This window comes from Agelaius tricolor, unplaced genomic scaffold (assembly GCF_023055355.1).
Source record: "Agelaius tricolor isolate 1412-34295 unplaced genomic scaffold, bAgeTri1.0.p SCAF_1, whole genome shotgun sequence".
Taxonomy (NCBI): Eukaryota; Metazoa; Chordata; class Aves; order Passeriformes; family Icteridae; genus Agelaius; species Agelaius tricolor.
Genome location: NW_027269261.1, coordinates 10,713,724 through 10,736,048, shown reverse-complemented (window position 1 = coordinate 10,736,048; position 22,325 = coordinate 10,713,724).

Here is a 22,325-nt window from a genome sequence, read left to right as displayed (position 1 = left end):
CTCCAAACTGCAGCAGAACTGCTTGCAGCAAACACAGATGATGATCTATATACATTAGTGATTATCTGCTGCTATAGGGCATAACAGGCTCACTGAACACAGAGACACAAATTGACTTTTCCAGTGGTAAGTTGCAGTAGTATTTAAGAATTCATAATTAATTAATAATTACTAATTTTATGAGCTATAATATGATTGGGCTCACAAATATTTTATTCCCCACAAGTGTTTCACCATTCTTTTTTTTCCTTTTTAATCTCAGCACTCCTACAGTGATTATGTGTCTTTTTTGCTATGCTAAAAATGTTCTTCTGGTTTGAAACATTCATCTCTCAAATAGCCACAGACTCCTCCTGTTATTTTCCTTTTGTGCAAAGCAATGCCGAAACGAGTACTCATTTTCACTTCAGTGGAAGCTTCTAAGCCCTCTGTGCATTTTACCAAGACATTACACATCTCAACACCTAAAAAAGTAGGGCATCCAACATTAGTGGCCCCTTTGGAATGCACAGCTCATTATTTCATCTGAACCATCTTGCTTTCCAGTGCTCAAACTCCTCCTGCCAGGTCAGTACCTGCTGTCTGCGCCACTGGCAGCATTACAGCTCTGAGCAAGGGCACAGCTGTGCACAAAAGGACTTCATTTCCTTCCCAGAAAACCAGGGCTACCCATGCTGCAGGATCTTCCTGCAGGAACCACTTTTATGCAGTGGTTATCCAGCAGGAAGATCCCAAGAGGTGGTGGAGGGCCTTCCAAGCAAACATTCCCAGCTGGAACTTCTGGAGGTACCAAAGGTGACACTCGCCTTGCTGGCTCGCTGTGCTGATAAATCCTGCCCACCAGGCACCAAAGAACAAGCACAACCTCAAAGAAAATCAGACTCAAGAAGAGGGACTTGCAACGACAAGATTCTCACCCACCCCTCTTCCCATTTCTCTGCTACCCAGAACAGGTAGCTGGAATTAGAGGCATAAAAACTGCCTGGACACTTATGGAGATCTCCTCCCATCCCTCCCACAGCACCCAACTCCACTGTCAGCTTCTGCTGCTGTCCAGCAAATGCTTTTGCACCTTCTGCTTGTGCACTCTCTGCATCAGAGGAGGTGTTTCCCACCCTATCTTCACAGGCCAGGCCCTGGGATTGTGCTACTGTGCCTCTTGTTATACTAACATAAACAGCAATCAGCTGCAAGTGTCAGTCCCTTTCTTTCTTAACTTTTGGAACTACTTTTGGCTTGCAGGTTTGTTTTTCATTCAGTCAGCTTTCTTAATTGCACAGGACCAAGTTTAGTACAGACTCACTAATAGAGTAACTATCTAAAATGATGGCACAACTTGTGCCTATCTGGAATATATCACCCAGCCATACATCTCTGGCCTAGCATCTTCTTGGGGAGTAGGCACTCTTATACAAATTAAAATAGTAAAAGAAGTCCTTTGCTAGACTAAAAATGTGAAAATACTGCCCAAGAATAACAGAAACCAAGGAGGGCTTTTAAAAAAGGACTTTGCAGAAAGTAAGAAACAATACCTATATATATATAACTGAATACGTCTGACTTGCATCAATCTTAAAACCATGCAATAGAGGCTTGGCTTCTAACTCACAAGGGCTACACAGGCATTAACTGTGCCTAATTCATTATCCCATAAATAAACTGGCACCAAAGAGGATGCTGAGAGTAGTGGCCTAACACAGCAGGAGCCTGCCTGTGCCAGACTCTGCCCAAATTGGAGTAGAAAAGGGTGGCAGAGAGGAGGCTACAGGAATTTCTGATTAAATCCCCTGAGAGAGGTGAGATTGGCTCTGGAGTGCACACTGTAAAACAGCACATTCATGATGTGGTAGTAACATCTTCCTACTTGCACAGTTTTGCAAAGGTTTGTTCTGTAATGCACGTGAAATAATGGGAATAGTGACCATGAGAACTGCCAAGGAAAGCCAACTAAAATAAAAAATAATTAACCATATCTGCTTAAGTAATCTCAGGACATTTACTAGGACTTGACTAAGCCACTACCCATTTGATTAATCCAAAATAATTTACTTCCTATGTTTTCATGGGCTTCACAGAATTTCCATGCTGGTGGTAAATATGTCCAAGAAAGAGAATCAAGATTAGTCTCTACAATTTAATCTGCCCTTTCTTAGGCTGAATTTGGGTTTTTTTTGAAATAACAACATTCTTGAATATTAGACTGTAGTGCATTAGTAAATGCACTACAAAGTGTAATGAAACACATCTGTTCAAGTTAGAAGCAACTCCAAAACAAAATTATGGATACAAGTTTGGAGTCCAGAAACTGTCCTCTTGATATTGAGATTGTTTGGTTTGCATTTCAGAGATCTGATATTGCTCATGATATGGATCTTACTGTTTAAAGTTATAGAAACTGCCATGACTCTAAGTTAATGTTTTTAAATTTTCATTTATATGAGAAGTTTCTACGTATCCTTTCTTGTTCTGTTTTTCTTATCCTCTGTATCCTGTTCCCATTTCCGTCTTTATTCACCTCCTACATTCAATGCATTTCTAGCAAAAGACTTTAAAATTCAGTATTTGTATTTCCCATAAAATGAAGAGGAAGGTAAAGAACATCATAACAGTAAAGAAAAATTATCCAACAAATATTATTATTATCCAACAAATTATCCAACAAAAATTATCCAACAAATTATCCAAATAATCCAAAAATTATCCAAAATTATCCGATCTTGAGTATTTTCCTGCAATCATTCTCTATTCTTCCTTAATAGGAAAACTGCTGCTAGAACCTCTTTCCATTCCCATACTAACCACTATTAATCACACCAATTCAGCCTGTGAAAATATTTTGCAAATTTACCTGTTGACCTTTAGTCTCTCAATTCGAGACGAGCAAGGAAACACTCACAGTTTCCTGATATAAAAGTGCTTATATGCAAATAATAGAAAGACAGGAAAGGTGCAGAAGATGCTTCCTAACCCTGTCTTGTCTGAGCCAGCAGTTTTGATTTTGCAGTTGGCACCTTCCCTTTCTTCTCTCCATCACTTCTAGCTGGGATTTATCATCTCTGCTACTGTCACAGGTTTGTTGATGCCACCCCTTCATGCAGATTCTCACAAATGACTCTTAAGAATGACCCGTGAATTTGCAAAATAATGAAGGAAGAGTGTCTGTGGTTGCAAACATCTGGAAAGCTATGAAAGCTGGGAGAGAGGTGAGAAATTCCCATTACTCTAAAACTCCCAAATGTCTGCCTGGGGCAGCCCTGCTGTGCAGAGTGCTCTTGTTTCTAGGACTATTTAGGCACTGGGTTCTTCTTGAAACGCCTGAGGGCCAGGCTTATAGGTCAGCCAGCAATACAAGTCTGCCACCCAGCCACAGACCCTGTTGGACTCTGAACACAGAAAATCCTCCTGGAAGAGTCAGACTGTGGAATGAGGGGCTACATATCTACTGCCACATAAAATGCATCCAAAGAAGCTTCTTGGTGGGAGAACACAACTACCACAGCCAAGACATTGTCAAAAAGGTCCCTGGCCTTTGGTTTTTGGCCCATTCCAATTAATATTACTTCCAAGTTTTATCAGGCATGACTAGAGGCTTAGCATGTGCCTGAGACTAGTCCCAGTATTGGCTTGGAGATGGTCACACCACTACCTAGGACAAGAGAGGATGTTTAGAGAGCTGCTGGCTTTTAAACTGATTTTTCTAGGGGTAGCTTTGTGCCATTTTTGATGCAGATGATGGTGTCCAGAAGTAATGATGTCGGAGTAAAATGCAGGACAAAGTATAAATGTGGCTTTGGAGAATGCAGGCAGAATGTTTGCTACATGAACAAATATATTTGAATGCTTGTATATCATCTCTCATCATTTTGTTTCCTTTTTAGTGCAAGGAAGCATTAATTACATTACTGGCACATATGGATATAGAAACAAAATGTTAACTTTATCTCTCTGGTTTACAGATCTAAGTACAGAGATTCACACCCAGGCATCCCTATGTGTATAAAACTCTCTTTCTACATACAAGTGAAATTCCTCACTTTTAACCATTAATGAAATGAGATTTGGGATGAGGAAGAATTATAAAATCAGCCCCACATTATTTGTATGGCATCTATTTTCCCTATTACAACTAAAACCAGCAGAATCCTTACAGCAAATCATCTGGAACTTGTGTCAAAATAATGATGTCCATGCCAACACAGATGATGCGATTATAGTAAAAAAGCAAGTGAAATGTCATGTCATATATCCATTATGTTTAAAAATAAGGCAATAGCACAAAAGTTGATATGTCAGACTTCAGATTTCAAGGGGATCACCATTACTACTCTAGGAGAAATTCAAGAATTTCCTGCATGTCTCCTTTTTTTCAGTGTACCTTGTATGACTTCAGCAGTGTTACCAACACACATTGAGCTACACATCGGCCCAACATTTTTAAGACTATTTTGTACTGTTTGTGATAAAACCAAGCCTCATATACAGCCAAAACATTCCATGGTGTTCCTTTGCACCACAGTCTTCTGATCAGTGCACAGCCATTCATGACCCTTCTCTGGGTTTATGTCAATGACCTTAGCATATGGCTCAAAATTGAAGAAGCCCAATGTTCACCTCCATTTTAAAGGTCAAGAGTTATTTCTGAGTGTTTGAAAAGTCAGTGTTATGCAATGGTGAATGTGGGGAAGATACAACTGTACCTGGTAAATTTAAACAAAACAGGTAAATTTCCCAGGAATAACAATTGCAGAAATTGGGGATAAAGTCACACTGCATTTGGTAGTGGTTTCTCACTCCACATTCTTATCCCAAGCAAATATGAGTGTGTGCCCTGCTGGTGCAAAGGTTGCATGCACAGGCAACCTACTGCATAATTGCAAAAAAAAATCTACTGAAATTTTTACTACACTACTTTAAGTTACATGATTTATATATATTGCCTAACTTATTAAAAATGTTTCATTTTTTTATTAATAAAAAATCAGTACTTTTTTTATTCACCTTGTGTAGGTAAATTTGTTCAGAGCACTTGAGCTCTTTTCTTTCTAGAAAATATTTATTGACTGCAAAGCATGTCTGAAGAGCTTTCATAAAAGGAACTACTTTTTTTAGATACTTTTCACTGCTAGAATGTCCAAACAAAAAACTTCTCCTCAGTATTGGTGTTCAACTCAATCCATTTTAGCCTGTGAATGTGCATAAAAATTCTATATTACTGTGAAAGTAATGAGTTAGAATGAGAGTTTTCAGAAATCTCTGAAGGAAAAAGCTTCAGCAGCCAGTGGACAATTATATCCTTTGCATTTAGGAGCTCAGCATTTCACTAAACCCTTTCAAAATAAACAAGATGGGATATTTTTGATAAATATTACTACTCATCAAATAAAATATTTTCAACAAAATTTATGTTACCAGCTCTTTCTGCCACCTACTAAGATAGATAAGGCTCTGGTTACAGGAGGTTCTTTGTTGTAAAGAGCAGCACATTTCAGCTAAGACTTGAAGCACTTGTAATTTTTACTTAGGCCCATGATGTACAGCATCAATTCCTAGACCTACTGGCTTTGGTACCACTCACATGTGCTCCTGGACTCTACTCCAAAAGGTGCACCTCAAAAATAGTGTAAAAAAGGGATTCATGTGTATTTTCCCCTCAATTGCTTCCCAACATCTTAGCCTGACTTCCAGTATATGTTTAAAAAAACCTCTGCACTTTAGTGGCCTTGGCTCACCGCTAAATACAGAATCCATGCTCCTGTTTCACCTGGCTCAGCCAGTTTGTCAGAGCACAGAAAGGAGTTCTTAAATAAGGCCTGATTTCCATGGGATGCTGGACAGGGAAATCAGAAGACCCCTGTGGATAATCTCTTGCTCAGGGGTACCTGACAAACACGTGCCACTGTGCAAGCCCAGCTGCTCCAAAACCAACTCCCTCAAGAACTCGCCTCAACCAGGCCCAAGCCAGAGCAGGGTCCACAAGCCAAAAGCTAATGAGGTCTCCCTTCATTAGAAGAACAGCCCTAATCTGCAGGATGCTCAGCTCCTGTCCTGCTGCAGCTGTTCCTCAGCCTCTTGGGAGAGAGATCCTTGTGAAGCCAAGTCTTACATGTGTCCTCAAGCCTGAGCAACCATGACATAAACCCTTCCCCACTCCTCTTTCGTTTCAGTATTATTGAAGGCATGAAGGTGGCAACACCTGCCAAGATGCATCAAACAAACTGGAAGTCAGCTGAGCAGTGGTTCTCCCCTAAATTCATTTCCAGAGGTTGATGTGAATGCATTATAAGCAGATAACCATGATAAATCTATCTAGAGATAACTATGATAAATCGATCTACTCATAAAGATTAATTGGTTCTATTTGCTCCTTCTGCTATTGTTATTTAAAGAATCAACAACCTAATTTTCAGTAATATTTTGCAGAAAAGAATACCATTTAGACTACTAAGAGTGTTCACCCATATCCCTCAAGAAAAATGCCAAAGATAGAATTACAAATGCATAGGTAATTTATTTGTGCAGCTATGTGTATCAAAACAAAATATGTTTCTCTGCATATTCTGACCAACTAGCTGCACAGTAATATTTTAAGACTAATTTTAATATCAACATTAAATATGTTTTCATAACTGCAGTTGTCAGGATCATAGCTCAATGTATTTTCTTTGCAAAAAGCAGGCAAATTTGAGTGAAATGCTAAAGCTAAAGGGCACATTTACCTGGGGAATTAATGAACAGCCTACATGGAATATGCACATTTCATTCCCTTTTGTTAAAATAATTGTGAATATGGAAATAATTATCCATGTTTTAAAAATTAATAGTCCTTTAAGGAACAGCTGCAGACACACAGTTTGAATTAAGAGAGTTGAAATAATTAACAACACGTTCATAAAGCAAGAGACCCTCTAGGCCCACAAGAGCATGGCACACAGGCAACAAAATACCCAGCCAGGATTTACCTAGACAGAGGGAAATGTTCTTCACACATGACAGACAGCATGGATACAACATCCATAACAACAGCTCTTGCTGAGTGGTTCCAGGTAGGAAATGAGAAAGTCACTGAAGTATCCACTGCATTTTTTTGTTTCATTAATCACCATTCACGGGAGTCCATGTGCACACAGCCAGTTGGAATGGGGAAAGATAATATCTCAGAAAGATGAGTTAGGAAAATGTGCTGCTGGGCTTCTTAGCAAAACCTGGGGGCCCAGGGTGGATTTACATTATACTTGGAATATCTGCATTCCCCTTTGCTTTTTTCTTTTAATAAGCAAACAAACAAAACAACAAAAACCAAGAAAACAACCAATCAAACAACAACAAAAACCAAAACAAACCCACAAAATTATATATAAAGTTCCCTTTTCTAGGTCTGGGTAGAGAGGGTCATATAATTGCAGTTCTGAAAGAACTGATTTCCTATGGCAGGAAATTATTCTTTCTTTTTTTAATGAGACTTGTGGTCTAAAACAGGAAAACTAACCAGAACGAACTAAACTAAATGCAATGCCTGCCTTTCACCTTGATTGGAAATTATGTTCCTTTTGGCTTTCCATGGAATTGATGATCTCACTGGCTCTCCCAAGTACAGTGAGTGTTCCCAATTTCTTCCAGTAGACAACTTTGCTCCGAGGCAGAATTGGAGCCAGGCGTGCCACTCCTGTCTAATCAGAAACAGTGAGGCAGGAAAGAAGAAGTAATCTTGACTAAAACTTTTGCCAGTTTATTTTGTGTGACAGATAATGCATTTCTAAAGACTCCCATGAGAACTCATGTGGAGGAGGTTTAGTGGGCTATCAGCACATGTCTCAGCTCATACTATATCACATTAATCATCAGCTTGCATTAAAAAGGCCACCTGTCCTTGCCTGTTTGCTCCCTGTGATGAAAAGTGTTCCTTTATAATGCAGTTGTTCAATTAATCCACACATTTATTACAAGATTTTTCACATTAACATCCACTCATTCTGCTCCCAGTAAATCTACAGCTTTTCTTGTCAGGGTTTAAGCCTCTGTTTTGAGGTGGGAGGGAAATGAACTGAATAAAATGATGAAAACAAATTACTCCACTGCTCAACCTCTCATCACTGAAATACCAAAATAAAATTTAAAAAAATTTAATGTTTGAAAAGTTCAGATAAGGGTCTTCCAGTTCTACATCCCAGATGGTGAGATGCCAAGAATTTCACAGACAAACTTGTGCTAATGGAATTCTTAGCTCAGCTTTGTACACTGAGGTAAGCTTCTGAGTTCTCAGGTATTTTCCTCTGGACAAATCCAATCTCAGCAACACAGCGCAGACCGGCCAGGCACACAGTTTGAAACACTGATCTGAACTTTTTCAAACATTAAAAGGAGGAGGGCCTTTGATCTCAGATCTGTGCCCTTCTGCCCTATCTCCGGCCTGACCAACAAAGTGCTACAGACCTGAGCATCTCTGGGAAAGGTACCTTTACAGTGAGAGCAATCTAAAATGATGAAAAATCTAAACCCAACAGGAAGATACAAGCATGCTGCTCCAGCCACCACATCAGCAAGGAAAACCCATCCTGATAGCCCCAAATAGTCCCAGTTACTTAAGACTTGGTGACTTCTGCAACCATTTCTGGATTACTTGATCTACATCACAGGATAGACAGATAAAGCAAGCAGTGGAACCATGATGCAGATTAAAGGTTAAAACAACAAGAGGTGGATTAAGAACACATGCAAGAAAAGGGATCAGAGGGTGCTTTGTCTGTGTGATCAGCTGGAACAGATCCTGAAGCTTGCATCAGCCAATTATGGGTTTTATTTTGGTATGATTTAACAGCTATTTGAGAAGCTTGCATGAGCAGATATAGATATGGTGGCTTTCAATAATATTAGCAGATAGAGGGGTAGAGATGGAGGCTAATTATTTTCTTTTTGTAAGAGCTGCCTTTGTTATTGTTTTTGGTTTTGGTTGTAAATGTGTATTATCTTAGAACAATTTTACAAGATGTGAAAGTGGTAATGGTTAATATTACTGCTCATGTAAATATCAAGTACATATAATGTAAATATCAAATATCAAAGGAGACTTATTTCCTTTGCTGTGGCAGCCCTAATTGTTCACCAGTTAGAAGGGAGCTCTGAAGTTTTCTGCCTTTTTGTTAAGTTAATCAATGGGTATTTACTATAACTTGCCAACAAAACTTAGGTCAAGCTACACAAGATGCCTCCTCCCATTTTTCATACCTACAATAAAAGGCACTGCAAAGAAGGGGGAGAATGAGTATTAAACACATAATATAGAAAAAATAACAAAAACTCTTACAGAAATATGATCCTATTTATGGAAGAGATTTTTTTATATTTCAGCACTTTTCTTTCTTTCTTCACATGACTATAAAGCTCTTCAACAAGTGATTAAGCTAAAAATGAATCTTTACAATAAAATTCCAAATTCAGTCCTCAAAGAATTAGGATGGTTTATCTTCCCCAGTAGAAACATAACCTACATAAGAAAGATTGATTCTTCACATTATATCAGGAGAGAAAAGCTGGGGATGTTTTGCTGGGGTGCTTTTTTAGTGGTTTTGTTTCATTTCAGGGTGGATTATTTTAAGAGTAAGGAATGAAATTCTATGAGTAGAATCATTTAAAATTTAAACTCAATTGCTCAAACCCTCAATAAAAATAATTCTTAAAAATCATCAGCCCTAAAAATTCTTAACCCTTATTTGGATTTCCTTTTCAGATTAAAAAATCCATATAAACCTTGGGCTTTTAATGTTTTGCCCCAAATCATTGACAAGATGATAATAACGAAAGCATCTGTATTCAATTCATCCTTTTCCAGTATGAATGGAATTACTTTAGATCCTGTTTCAGAGGCAGGACTTCACCCCGAGATATAACCACCTCAAATAGCAAATCCCATAATGAGAGATCTCATTGTTGTCTCTGGATTCCCTTGGGTGGGAGCAACTACTTGGTCTTCATTTTACACCCATCCCCACAATTTTTAGCAGATGTGTTTTCTTTACTTCAGAAAGAGAAGAGAGTGGGGTTGGCAAAATAGGGTGAAAAATAAATTAGAGAAGCCCTACTAATTTTGTGGTGGGCACAGGATGCTCCAGGTGCCCTGACAATGGTGGCATCTGGCCAGAGAGACCCTGACACCACTACAGGAGCCCTTCAAAAGCATTTCTAGCCACAGAAAAAGCATTTTCCTGGAATAACAGCTGGGTAATAAGCATAAATCTGGATATATGTCGACACAAGGGTATAAAAAGAGCATAAAAAAAGTACAAAGGAAATAACAGATGGAAATGTACTGTCCACCACCATTAAAAACGGGAGGTGAGGGCATACTCATAATTTCAGCAGACAGCTGTCAAGGCCAGAGGTGCTGCAGATGTTTATGGCAACCCAGGGCCTATTTCACTCTCCTGAAGATGAACAGGGGTCTGCTTTTATTCAGATCAAAACACTCATGCTGCAATAAATATGACAGGGCAAATACTCACCCTAGTGTAAATAAGCACAGCTTCTAAAAAGCACTGTACAGCTGCTGAGGATTTGATCTTGTGAGCAAATGCTTTTCTCTCATGGCATTATCCAGATTTATTGCTTGACAGTGACAAAGGATCAATCTTTAATCAAAAATGTAAGTCCTAAAAGGAGCTTAAATTAATATTATACTGTCATTTCTCATATATCGCTCCTGTGACAACCGAAAGTACAGAGGGTCTGGAACACAAGCAGCATTTTTCAGCAAGATTCATTTGCACACAGATTTCTATTCAGTTAAGCAGTTTTTATTTTATTATTTTATTATTTCTGCAAAAGAACCTACAGGATTTGAGGGAACCATAAAATATATATTCCCAGTGTTCAGTGTTAAACCAAATCCCCCCAAAAGGCCCTGCCTCACTGCAATGCCAGTGAAACTGGGCTCTGCAAAACCCTGTTGGAAGATCAGGTGAATCCTTCACAGAAACACTGAAACTGTGCATTCCCAGTCCTCTGTCAGAGGGTATGTGCTACACACCACCCTGGAGGTCAAAACAGAGTCTCCCAATGAACCAGGGGTGAGTGAAGGAAGCTGTACTCTGCTTTTCCTAGGAAAAGCTACATGGATGGGGGAAGGCAGAAATGGGCAAGTGATGTCTGTGCTGCTAGAAAGGAGCTGTACACATTACCAGCAGCATTTTTTCACGCATCTTAAGACTTACCAGCCACTCCAAAATCCAACAACTATGGCAGGAAATGATTCTTTCTTTTTTTAAGAGCTTCCTCAGGTTTATTTTTCACAAGACTGATTTTGAAATAGTCAATTTTACTTCAGCATAGACACTGGCATGGTGGGGACCAATATTGGGACTCATTTACAGCCAGTTTAGGGAAAAGCTTTGCACTGTCCTAGGAGTGGGTGACAGGGCTCACTTCTGACATGGGTTAAGAGGGAACCAGGGGCTCATTCAGGGTCTGATTCAGCAAAGACCACATTTTCACCAGGTAAAACTTTGGTCTGCCAGTGGCAGCAAGAGGAGCAGAACAACTCCCCTTTGCTTGGATAGCCATATCTCAAAGCCTGTGCTTAAAACATTTGTTTTGCTATTAATTCTTTCCTAAGTCTGAATCATTGCCCAAACAATAGTAACAGTAATTAATAATAAACAGTTTCAGCTATAAAAATATGATTTTTTTTTCTTCATTTAAGTCACAATTCTTAAGCCCAGATGGATAAACTGTGAAACAAGCTCTCAAAATATTTTCCAAAACTATAAACACCAGCCTACGACTATCACCAAATATTTGAAAAGCTCTGACAATCTCGCATCAAAGCAATTTACCAGGGAAAGCAAAAGTCACCAAAGACACAAAGCAAAACAGAGCATCCATTCATTGTTTCCCAAAGGCAGGCAAGTGCTCAGACATCCCCAGGACAGCAGGGCTCCATCACATGTAGCAGGGATTTGGAAAGACAAATGATATCCCTCTGAACATCCCCCTTTTCATTCCTCCCCCAGCTAAATATGCTGAGTGTGATGCCACTGGGTATGGAATGTCCTCCTGGACATTCAGCTGTCCCAGCTGTGTCCCCTCCCAGCTCCTTGTGCACCCCACTGCCTGCTGGTGGGGTGGGATGAGCAGCAGAAAAGGCCTCAATTCCATGTTAGCCCTGCTCAGAAATGACCATAACACCCCTGAATTACCAACAATGTTGGCAGCACAAATCTAAAACACAGCCCCATACCGGCTACTGTGAAGAAAATTAACTTTATCGCAGCCAAGACCAGCACACAAGTGAATTTTACATTAGGGCTCAGCTCCAAGCCCAGAAAGTCATATAAATTTGTTTCTCTCTAGGGCAGGAGAGCTGTATTAAAGTAAATGGAAAAGGTGTGATACATAAAGTCAGTCACATCTATCTGTGTGCCAGTGTTAGAGATCCTGCCTGGAGGGCCAAAAATACAAAAAATAATTGAATTCTGATCCAAAGTAATAAATTTGCTTTATTGCAATAAAATTTTAAAATCATTTTGCCTTTTTTTTAATTCACTGAAGAATATATATATATATATATCACTCTAAAGAGTCAGAAGGAAAGAATCTTTTCTAGGAGCATTTTCTGTTTAATTTTCTGGTGTTTTGATTTATAAAAGAAAGATTTCACGTGTGATGCCTCCAGTATCTTTCTTTCATTACTTTCAGTACTCACACATATCAACAATCTGGGCTGTGAAGAAGGGAAGCTGAGGCAGCAATTTATACTGTGCTCTGTCATTCCTTCTGCAAAAACATTAATATCCAAAAGAAGGACTGGGATAATGAGGAGGTGCCTTAATGGGCTAAACCATTAAAACTAAATCAATTTGTTCACCTCTCTGCATGCTCATCAAGCACATGCACAGGCCCACACATACAGAGGTAGGGTGTAGGGAAAACAAGTCTTCCATCATTAGAGGGAGAGAAACCTAAAGGAGAAGAAAAAATTATCTCCTTTTCAACTCTTTTACGACTCTTAAGCTATACTCACAGGGAGAGAATTACATGTCCTGGTTTTCTCAAACTTCATCTCCAGCAGTTCCTAAGCAGTACTGCTCCTTTTGGCTAAAGGAATCTGTGCTTAAAGAGTCACTTTAGAAATTACAATTCACACTTCAGCCCATTATTCAATAAAGCTGTAATCACGTTGCCCTAACTGTATTTGTCCCACATAGAAGAATCTTTTATCTTTTCCTCTTGAACAGCCCTTGCATGCTTTTGCACAATCAAGGGTAATACCATTCTTCCTAAACACAGTTGCCTTCATTTTCATTTCCCCCTACTATTAAAATAATAGAAATAATAATTTTGCAAATTGTATTTTTTTTCTTAACTACTACTCCCTTAAGACCTACTTCAACAAATGACTTTATGAAAATACAACAAGCTTCTCTATTTGTTTTCTTCCTTTGAAGCAGAGTGAAATATCTGGGGATAACACACTACTATGCAAATGTTTGGATTTGTGTTTTGGAATACGGATAAACCAGTGTGGACCAAAAGTGACTTTTTGGTTTTTTATGATCTTTTAAAAGCCTCAAAATTATTTTAGGAAGAAAAAAACTGCAACTCCCACAAGACCCTTTTCTTGCACAGAAAACATAACTATTTCACTCAACTAAAGTGTATGATACTGTAATAAAAAATAAAATGTACACTAAAATTTTAAAAGTGCACTAAGATGAAAATTTTGAGGAGTGCAGGATATGTTTGTTCCCCACATGCACACAAATACACAAGTATTCAGAGCAATCAGTTCTTGGCCAGGTGTTTACCCCAGAGTCAGCTTCATCTGAACTTAGGTTCATTTTTGTCCTTTATTTTGACCCTTGCCAAAAATCACCACTCAGTCAAGGCTGGTGTGAAATACTGATGACAAAAATGGAAAATGTTCTGAGTGTTTTCCACTAAGACACCAGCACACAAACACTGATCACTTATGTGAAAGCCAGGGGCACATTCTTTTACACTGAGACATTTCAAGATGAAATTTGTGCTCTTGGGCAAGGCACAGATTGCTAAATGCTGTATTATATTTTCCCCACTCCATATAATGCCATCATATTTCTTCTTCTGCATCCATATAGCTGGCACAAAATGTTCAGCCAGATAACAGATAAGGCAAAAGAAGGAGACAAAAAAAGAGGCAGCTCAAGCAATAGGACTCCCAGTTGGTAGTGGCACAGTAGTGAGTTATGGTCTGAAAACAGGGCTGAAGACAGAAATTATTTTAAGCCAGAGAAGAATCATAAAATCATAGAATGGTCTGGGTTGGAAGGGTTCTTAAAGATGACCCAGTGCTAACTTTCCTGACACGGGCAGGGACACCTTCCACTAGACCAGGTTGCTCAGAGCTCCATCAATCATGACCTTGAACACTTCTAGAGATGGAACACATCCTCAGCTTCTCTGGGCAACCTGCTCCAGCACCTCAAAACTCTGACAAGAAATAATTTCTTCCTATTAACTAATCTAAATGTAATGTCTTTCAGTTTGAAGCCATTTCCCCTTTTCCTGTCACTTCATGTCCTTGTAAATAGTCTCTCTCCATCCTTACTGTAGGCTCCCTTCAGGTACTGGAAGGCCACAGTTAAGTCATCCCAAACCTTTCTCTTCTCCAGGCTGAACAAGCCCAACTCTCTCAGCCTTTCCTCATTAGAGAGGTGCTCCATCCCTCTGATCACCTTGGTGTCCCTCCTCTGGACCTGCTCCAACATCTCCATGTCCTTCCCATGCTGGGAGCCCAGAGCTGGATGCAGCCCTGCAGGTGGGGCCTCAGCAGAGCACAGAGGGGCAGAATCCCCTCCCTGCCCTGCTGCCCACGCCCCTTCTGATGCAGCCCAGGATGCCTAAATTAGTTAGAAATTTTAAGTGTTCCTATCAGGATATAATGAATATTACTTTGTACAGAACCCAAATATAAGCACACTAAAATAGCACAACCAACAGCAATACATAAAAATTTTGCAATTGTTGGCCCAGCATATATGTAGCCTGACCATCAAAGGGGCAAAGAGAAGCAGTTGCATGCAGAACTACATTGTGATGGTATAAATTCAGTAGACAGGGGGATTTAACTTGAAAATTTGTCAGTCTTTTAAATAATCTCTAATTCCCTAACAATATATAGAGACACATAAATATGTATATTCATCTACCACAGGCAGGAATGTCAGAAGCATGCTTTTCTGTCTGGCTTCAGCCATCCTGTTTATTTTTAATGCCATGCTGTGTGTTTCACATGACAGGTTTTGAAATTCAGTAAGGTTTTCTAAAATCAGATTACCAGAACTGTAGGGGAAGAGCAGCCATTAAGAGAAGCTCATGGTACAAACCACTGCCTGAAGCTGTTCTCCTGAGAACAGGGCTAATCTCAAACGTGCAAATAAAAAGCAGCAGGAAACAACAGGGCAACCTTCTTCCCATCAACTGGAAATAAATGGCACAATCCTTTATTCTTCACACCCCAGTTAATTGAGAGATGGCTATAAAATAGTCAGCTACAAAATATTGTGGACATATTAAACCCTTACACTATCTTTACACATGGATGTAGGTTGTCCGCTGATGGATCGAGTGTTCTCTGTAACCTAAGACGTGATTAAAAACAGCAGCATTCAAAACCCTTTCTCAATGGCTTAAAGAACAAAAAAAGGGGGTTGAAATATATTAAAAGCCCCAACAAAATCCTGAACATGTCACATCTGAGGCAGCAGACTTGAGCCCTCTCCTGGGCATGGTTGCCCAGGATGCCCTCGCTCCTCCTGCTTGTTCCCCTTCCCTGTGTTGCAGGGGAAGAGGAGTGGGAGTCTCCAGCCCCTCCAGAGTAACTGGAGTGCCCAGAAGATCCCACTGTGGCCCACTTCTGTCAGGAGCAGCTGTGACTGCTTGAATTGCTTATTTTGACTGTAATGAGAGTGGATGTTCTCCCATACCCAACCAAAGGGGCACATCTAGGGCTCAGCAAGCCCCAGCACAGAAAACAACAACCTATTCCCATCATTTCTATGGCCAGAGAAAATACTGGCACTGGCTGTACACACAACATGCTTGAGTTCCACTTGAGAACCATGCACAGGATGATCTAAAATTAACTGTAGACCCCAATTCTGGTTCTGGGGAGACACAAAATGCTGCATTCTCGTGAGCAATTTTGCCTCAGCAGAGAAATGAAGATGGGGATGACTCTGGTGCTTCCTGAAGTGACCACTGGACAGTGCATTTTGTTCTGCCACTGCCTGTGCTCTCCTGTTGCAGATAAGCCAAAGACTCCCAGCTGCAGGCTCGAAAAACCAGGACTGAAATATTTGTTACCAAGCAAACAGGCCAGCAGCAGGATGGCTCTGCTGGTACCACTGAGAGCTCTGCTGCCTCACACAACCCCCACAGCATCAGCAACAGAGCTTTCTCTGAGGTGAACAAAAATAACCATCTAAATCCAGCAACGTGGGGATACACATGCACATCTTGGTTTGCCAGCTAAATCATTTTTTTCTGAAAATTTTCTGTTGAAAATCCTGCCAGGAAAATTAACCAAACTCACATGTTGAAACATCACATTCCTGTTGAAGGTCTAATACTCTGCTCTGTTTATGGTGGAATTCTTGAGCACAAATCTGACCTTCCTGTACTGGATGGGTCACCAGCTGTGTTCCGTGGGATCGCTTCAAGTCTCTCATTGTTTAATTTGCAGGTAATCAATAATAAATTATCATTGTGTACAGACACACCATGTCAGTGGAGATGATCAAAAGAGGAGCTGTCTCTGAAATAGATGTTCATTTTCTAAATTAGAGAATTTCTTAATTTCAGAAAATAAAGATTTCAATGCATCACAGAGGCTACCATTAAATTGTGTGCTCAGACTTCCTTCCAACTCAAGTCAAATATTAAGCATTCCTTTCCAAGGCAATTTCTTCAAGAAAAGTTTCTTTAATATCACACTGGTTTCCCCAGCTATCTGTGAATTCCTCAGGTGATTGGTCAAGCATTTAGCATCCAGCTTATCCCCACCTGCTGTCTACAAGGGCAGCTTTGCTGTACTACAGGAGAATGGGAGTCTGGCATTAAGCTCATGGTCTACTGCTTTATTCCAAATGTAAAAATTCTAAGGGCAACCTAGGAAAAAGAACCTGAAGAGATTTAAACAAATCAGTGGTTTTTAATGAATACTTGCCTTGCAGACACGATCATCTTTAGAGAAAGTAGCACCACAAGCAATTATCACACCCACAGAGATCACAGGTTTTGCAGATGAGATAAGAAAAATTGTGTAAATCGCTTTTTTCCTCTCCTGCCTTCCCAGACTACGCTGAAAAATGCACAAAGCAGGGAAATGCCCAGCACATTGCCAGTCTCCTGGAGAGCTGCCCGAGTATCCATGCCCTGGAATAGCTCAGTGCCAGGGCATGTGGTGGCAAACTTGGGCTCTCCTGTGCTGTGTCAGAGGATGCATTAAGTACAGGTTTCACCCTTCAGGGACCAAGATTTCCTCATCAGGTGCTTATCACCCCTGCCCTGGCTCCAGAAACCCAGACCAGAAAGACTGAGATTAATCTCTTCCAACACACTGCTCTTTCTAACACCAATTTAAGGGAAATATTTACTCTGATACACACACAGTGGGAAACTATGTGAATTGAATTTAACCCAAACCTTAGCTGCAAATTCCTTGCTCCTGTGCTACAAGACGGTAACAGCACAGAAATCCTCATTCATATTAGATTAAACATCTTCATCTCTTTGTCATACAAAGATGTAGAACTACCTGCTAGTTAAAAGAGAAAGAAGCCTGGAGCAAAATATCAGTGATCAGTTCTCACTCATTTCCAGAGGACTTGCAATGTTTTACTCAAACCAATCCATACAGTTTTCCTGCCATTTTGCACTTAGAGAAGCTAGATCAAGTTGAAGCACATCTGACAGAGCCAATTTATATCCCAAGATTTCTGTTTGCTATGTTTTGGTGGTATTGACCTTTAATTGTCATTTGCACAAAGGCCCAGACCTTCATGCTTGCCAAGATCGAATTTATCTCTAAAATTTAATATGCAGAATTGAGCTGACTGGAACTCAGCTGAATAAGTACATAAGTCTGGCACACAGTCATCTAAGCTATTTTAACATTACCTTGAAGTGGTTAAGTGTGCAAATCTGTGATCACAATAATTATGTTTTGGGGTAAATCAGTAAATTAAAGAAGGCTGGAAAACAGACTCAGCCTCTCAACTTCTAAAGACAGATGTTTTACTTTATTGGCAAACCACCACTTTTAAAAAAAAAATCTAATCATCACACGAGCTGACAAAAAAAAAGTAAGGTACACATTGCTACTGACATATGAAATGCATTTTCTTGCCCTCTAACTCTTCCAGGGTTTGTTATTTTTCTCCTTCAAGCTGAAGGAGCAGATAGTGTTATTTAGACAGAAGTCTGCTCAAGAACCTGCTAAACACTGAGAAGTAGTTTCACAACCAATAAAAGTAATGAAGACCAAACCCTTACTAATTTGTGTCTCCCTTTGTGGAGATTTTCCTATGTTTAATAAGGACTGAATGCTCACAGGAAGGAACCTTCTTTCAGTGAAGGCAGTAGTAGGATCTCCTCTTTCCAGCTGCTCATTCTTATAAAACTTCTAGAAATGCAGTGCCTCTGAGATTTCCACAGGAGAGTCTCTGCTTTCTCATTCTCTCCACCTCTCAGCTGAATGTCAAAGGTCATCAGAAAGAGACCTTCTCATGCTTAATGACCTCCACCCTTATCAATAGATTGATTTGAGCTGTAATAAAACCAAGAGAGATCCTGAATTTTAAACTCCACAGCTTGGAAACCTCATTTTAACAAGTCTGACAAGATTACTGGTTGATCTTTATTTCTGAGCAGCACTTCCTAATTTTTGAGCATCTGCCTGACAGAATAAAAGACAATGGAATAGCATTTGCCAGCATTACCACCATCTTTCCATCCTAAAAGATTCAAAGCCTAGCTGCAAAAAAACCCTAGTATAAAACACAAAAGTGAATGCATTTCAACCCAGTGTTAGGATTGAGGTGGAGGAAAGGAAATTAATGAATGAGAAAGAAGCTTAAGGGGAGAAATAAGAGGGTTGCTAGGTTTTTTTATTGTTTTCTTTTGCCCGAATACACAAACACTAAGCAAAATAAACGAAACTTAAATCACAGAAAAGTTTTTCCCTAGGCACATATCTACAGCAGCACACTTACTGACATGCTTGGTTCAAAGGATTATGTGTTTTACTGATAAACTCCATCTCTTATGGGCAAAAAGAATTTTAAGACTGAAGTCCTGAACACAATACAGTCACTGGTGGTTATCTGCACATTAAAATCGACTCCACATAAGGAAAGGTTTAAAATCCATTTTCTTCCCTGAAACTCTGTATTTTGAGCTCCACTTCCCCCAGATCAGGCTCAGTGAAGCTGTTGGCCTCTAGGCAGAAAATGACAGCACTTTCTTTTCTTTTTTCATATTTCTCTGCCTTGCTCAAGGTAATTTATAACACCATTAGCTATTGCATAAGGAGATGTGAACCTCCAGTTTTAGAAAGAAAATGAAGGAGATGCGGGTTTTCAACCACCAAAACATAGCAAACAGAAATCTTGGGATATAAAGTAGAATTTGACCAAGAGAAAAATGCTAGAATAAAGGAGGAGAAAATTGCTTCCAAAGGTGAGTTATGTATTGGAGGCATGTTAGTGGCATTACAGTCCAAAAGGAGCTGTTCTTCAAACTGTGTTTCTCTGGATGATATTTTTGGCTATATTTACCTCTAGTAGGCAAATACAAATGCAAGTATGTGTGGATGTGCTGTGGTTCAACCACACAGAGCAACTAAATACCACACAGACACTCCTAGGACAATATGCAAAATCACAGATAGTTTTGCTACTCTTGTAATAGATTTGACATAATTTGCATGACATACAGAACACATGTTTTTTTATAAAAGATCCCTCTCTGGATCTATTCTGGTGTTTATTCAAAAACAGGAAGGAAGGAATTCACTACAATCAAAATAAAGTATAAATAAAAAATTCACAAGGAGAATGAAATGTTTGTGGAATTCAATCAAGAACAGGAAATATAAGTAACTCATTTTGAATATCATACTAGTGCTGCCACTATATTGGCTGTTTCCGCAGTTTTCTCCTAAATCAGTTAATTAGTGTTATAATTTAATTTTTTTCATTAAAATCAGTACAGCCTACATTATTAAAAATATCTTCATATATTAGAATATAGACTTGAAGTGATTCTTTCCTCCTTTACTGCATCCCTACCTAATTGCTCAATAGTTGGTACAGTACTGAATAGACAAAGTTAACACCCTGCTCCATTTGCCAGAGAATTTTCTCAGAACTCCACCAAGACACTCCCTCCACCCTGGACATTAATTTTTCCACAGAGTTTTAATTGTTTAAGCACTTGTGTCCTGCACAAAGGGAAATATCCAAAGTGATATTGAAACATTTCAGATGCCAAACTGACAGGAAGCTGCTGAATCTCAAATTTCCATCACATACAAAAAGTTATACGAGAGCTGTAGGTTTTCACACTGCTGTGCAAAACCCTACACATTCAAAGATCTGCCCTTGAACACACCCAGAGAGATCTTCATATTTGCATAATAGATCCTAATATTTGCATAATATTATCTCCAGGTGCTGGTCTTAGCCCAGTGCAGTCCAGAATTTGCAAAGCAGCTAACCTGAGCCAAGCCACACCCCAGATCCATCAGGCAGAAAACATACTTGGAGCACACTGAATCACTGAATTCCACCAAACCCCCAGAAATTACAGCCTCTATCATCACTCACAGATGTGACCAGAGAAAGCTGCTTTGCATTGCTCACCCAGTGACTATCACATAAACACCCTCAGAAGCTGAGACTCAAAGCCCAGGTCTCTCCTCCTCAACCTGCACACCTTAATCCTAGACATGCTTCTGATTCCTTTATCCCCCTGGGATTTCCTTGTTGGGTATTTGTCAATCTGATGTCCAAATTCAACAGGAATGTTGATGGATGATCTCCAGGGAAATGTAAAGGGGTGGAGAAGACAATTTCCCCACAGCAGGTAATATACAGGTGATTTTAACCTCCACCTCCTGTTCTGTCCCCTGCTGCTCTCACTGTCTCACATCCACCACTGACTTCACATTCAACTAAAAGAACAAACCTGTCATCTCTCTCAGATGCCTGTGGTGGCTGCGACATCCCAGTTTTACATTACAAATAACTGAAGGCAGAAAACACATCTCTCAGTCCCAGAAAAATAACAGAACTCTCTTTCAGAAATGAAGCTCTCTCTGGTATTTCCATCAGTTAATTTCCAAACTTCTGTCTCAGCATGCCAGAGGTTATGAATTTCACCCTCTGAGCTAACATCTCAAAGCCTGTAAGATATGGCTCAAATTCCCTCCACATCATTCAAAAGTGGGAATCTCTGCATATTTTTCATTGACTACAAATCAGATGTGTTAGTGAAGCTCTACCTACACATGTTGCTGAATTAATTTCTCTCCTGTATCTTACCTCTGTTATCCAAAATGCACATATCTACTCAGCTGGAGCCACTATTCTCATCCTTGCCAAAAGGTCTGGTTGCTTTTGGGCATTCTGCTATTGGTTTTCCCTGGATAAAATCTTTGTCTGTGTAAACCTAAAGCCCTCTATACCATCAGAAATGTGTTATACCTCAGGCATTAAACATGAGCCTAACAGCAGCAGGAGGAAACAGCCTCTCCAAAGGAGGAGCTGAGCACACACACACAAAAAAAAAGCTGCCAGAACCCTGCTGCTACACTCATTCCAAAATATATATCTCTCTCTCTCTATATATATATATATTAGAGATTTTCTATAGCTATATCTGGCATCACTCACTGTTCCAAAACTGTCTTCCTTTGTAGGTGGTAGAATGCAATGTTTTTAGTCCTCCTTTTTTCGACAGATCAAAAAAAATTAATATAACCATCCTGTTGCTTCTTCTATTTGCTCAGCAGTTTCCAAAGCAATAGGGTCTGTGCAATTCCTTTCTTTTTCCTTTTTGGACAGGAAGATATATCCCAGGGCATTAATTCTGTGGTAAAGCTGAATTTTTTCAGCTCAATTCAGAATTCTGCTGAGGGCTCTCCACTCACTGGATGATATCTCCACATTTCCTTAGTTCCCTGACAAAGAACTTGGTCTCTTGTTAAACATTTGATGTAATTTTAACCCAATGATAGATATTGTCTTTTTTTTTTTTTCCTGGTCTTAGTACAAGTTGAGTCATTTTGGTTT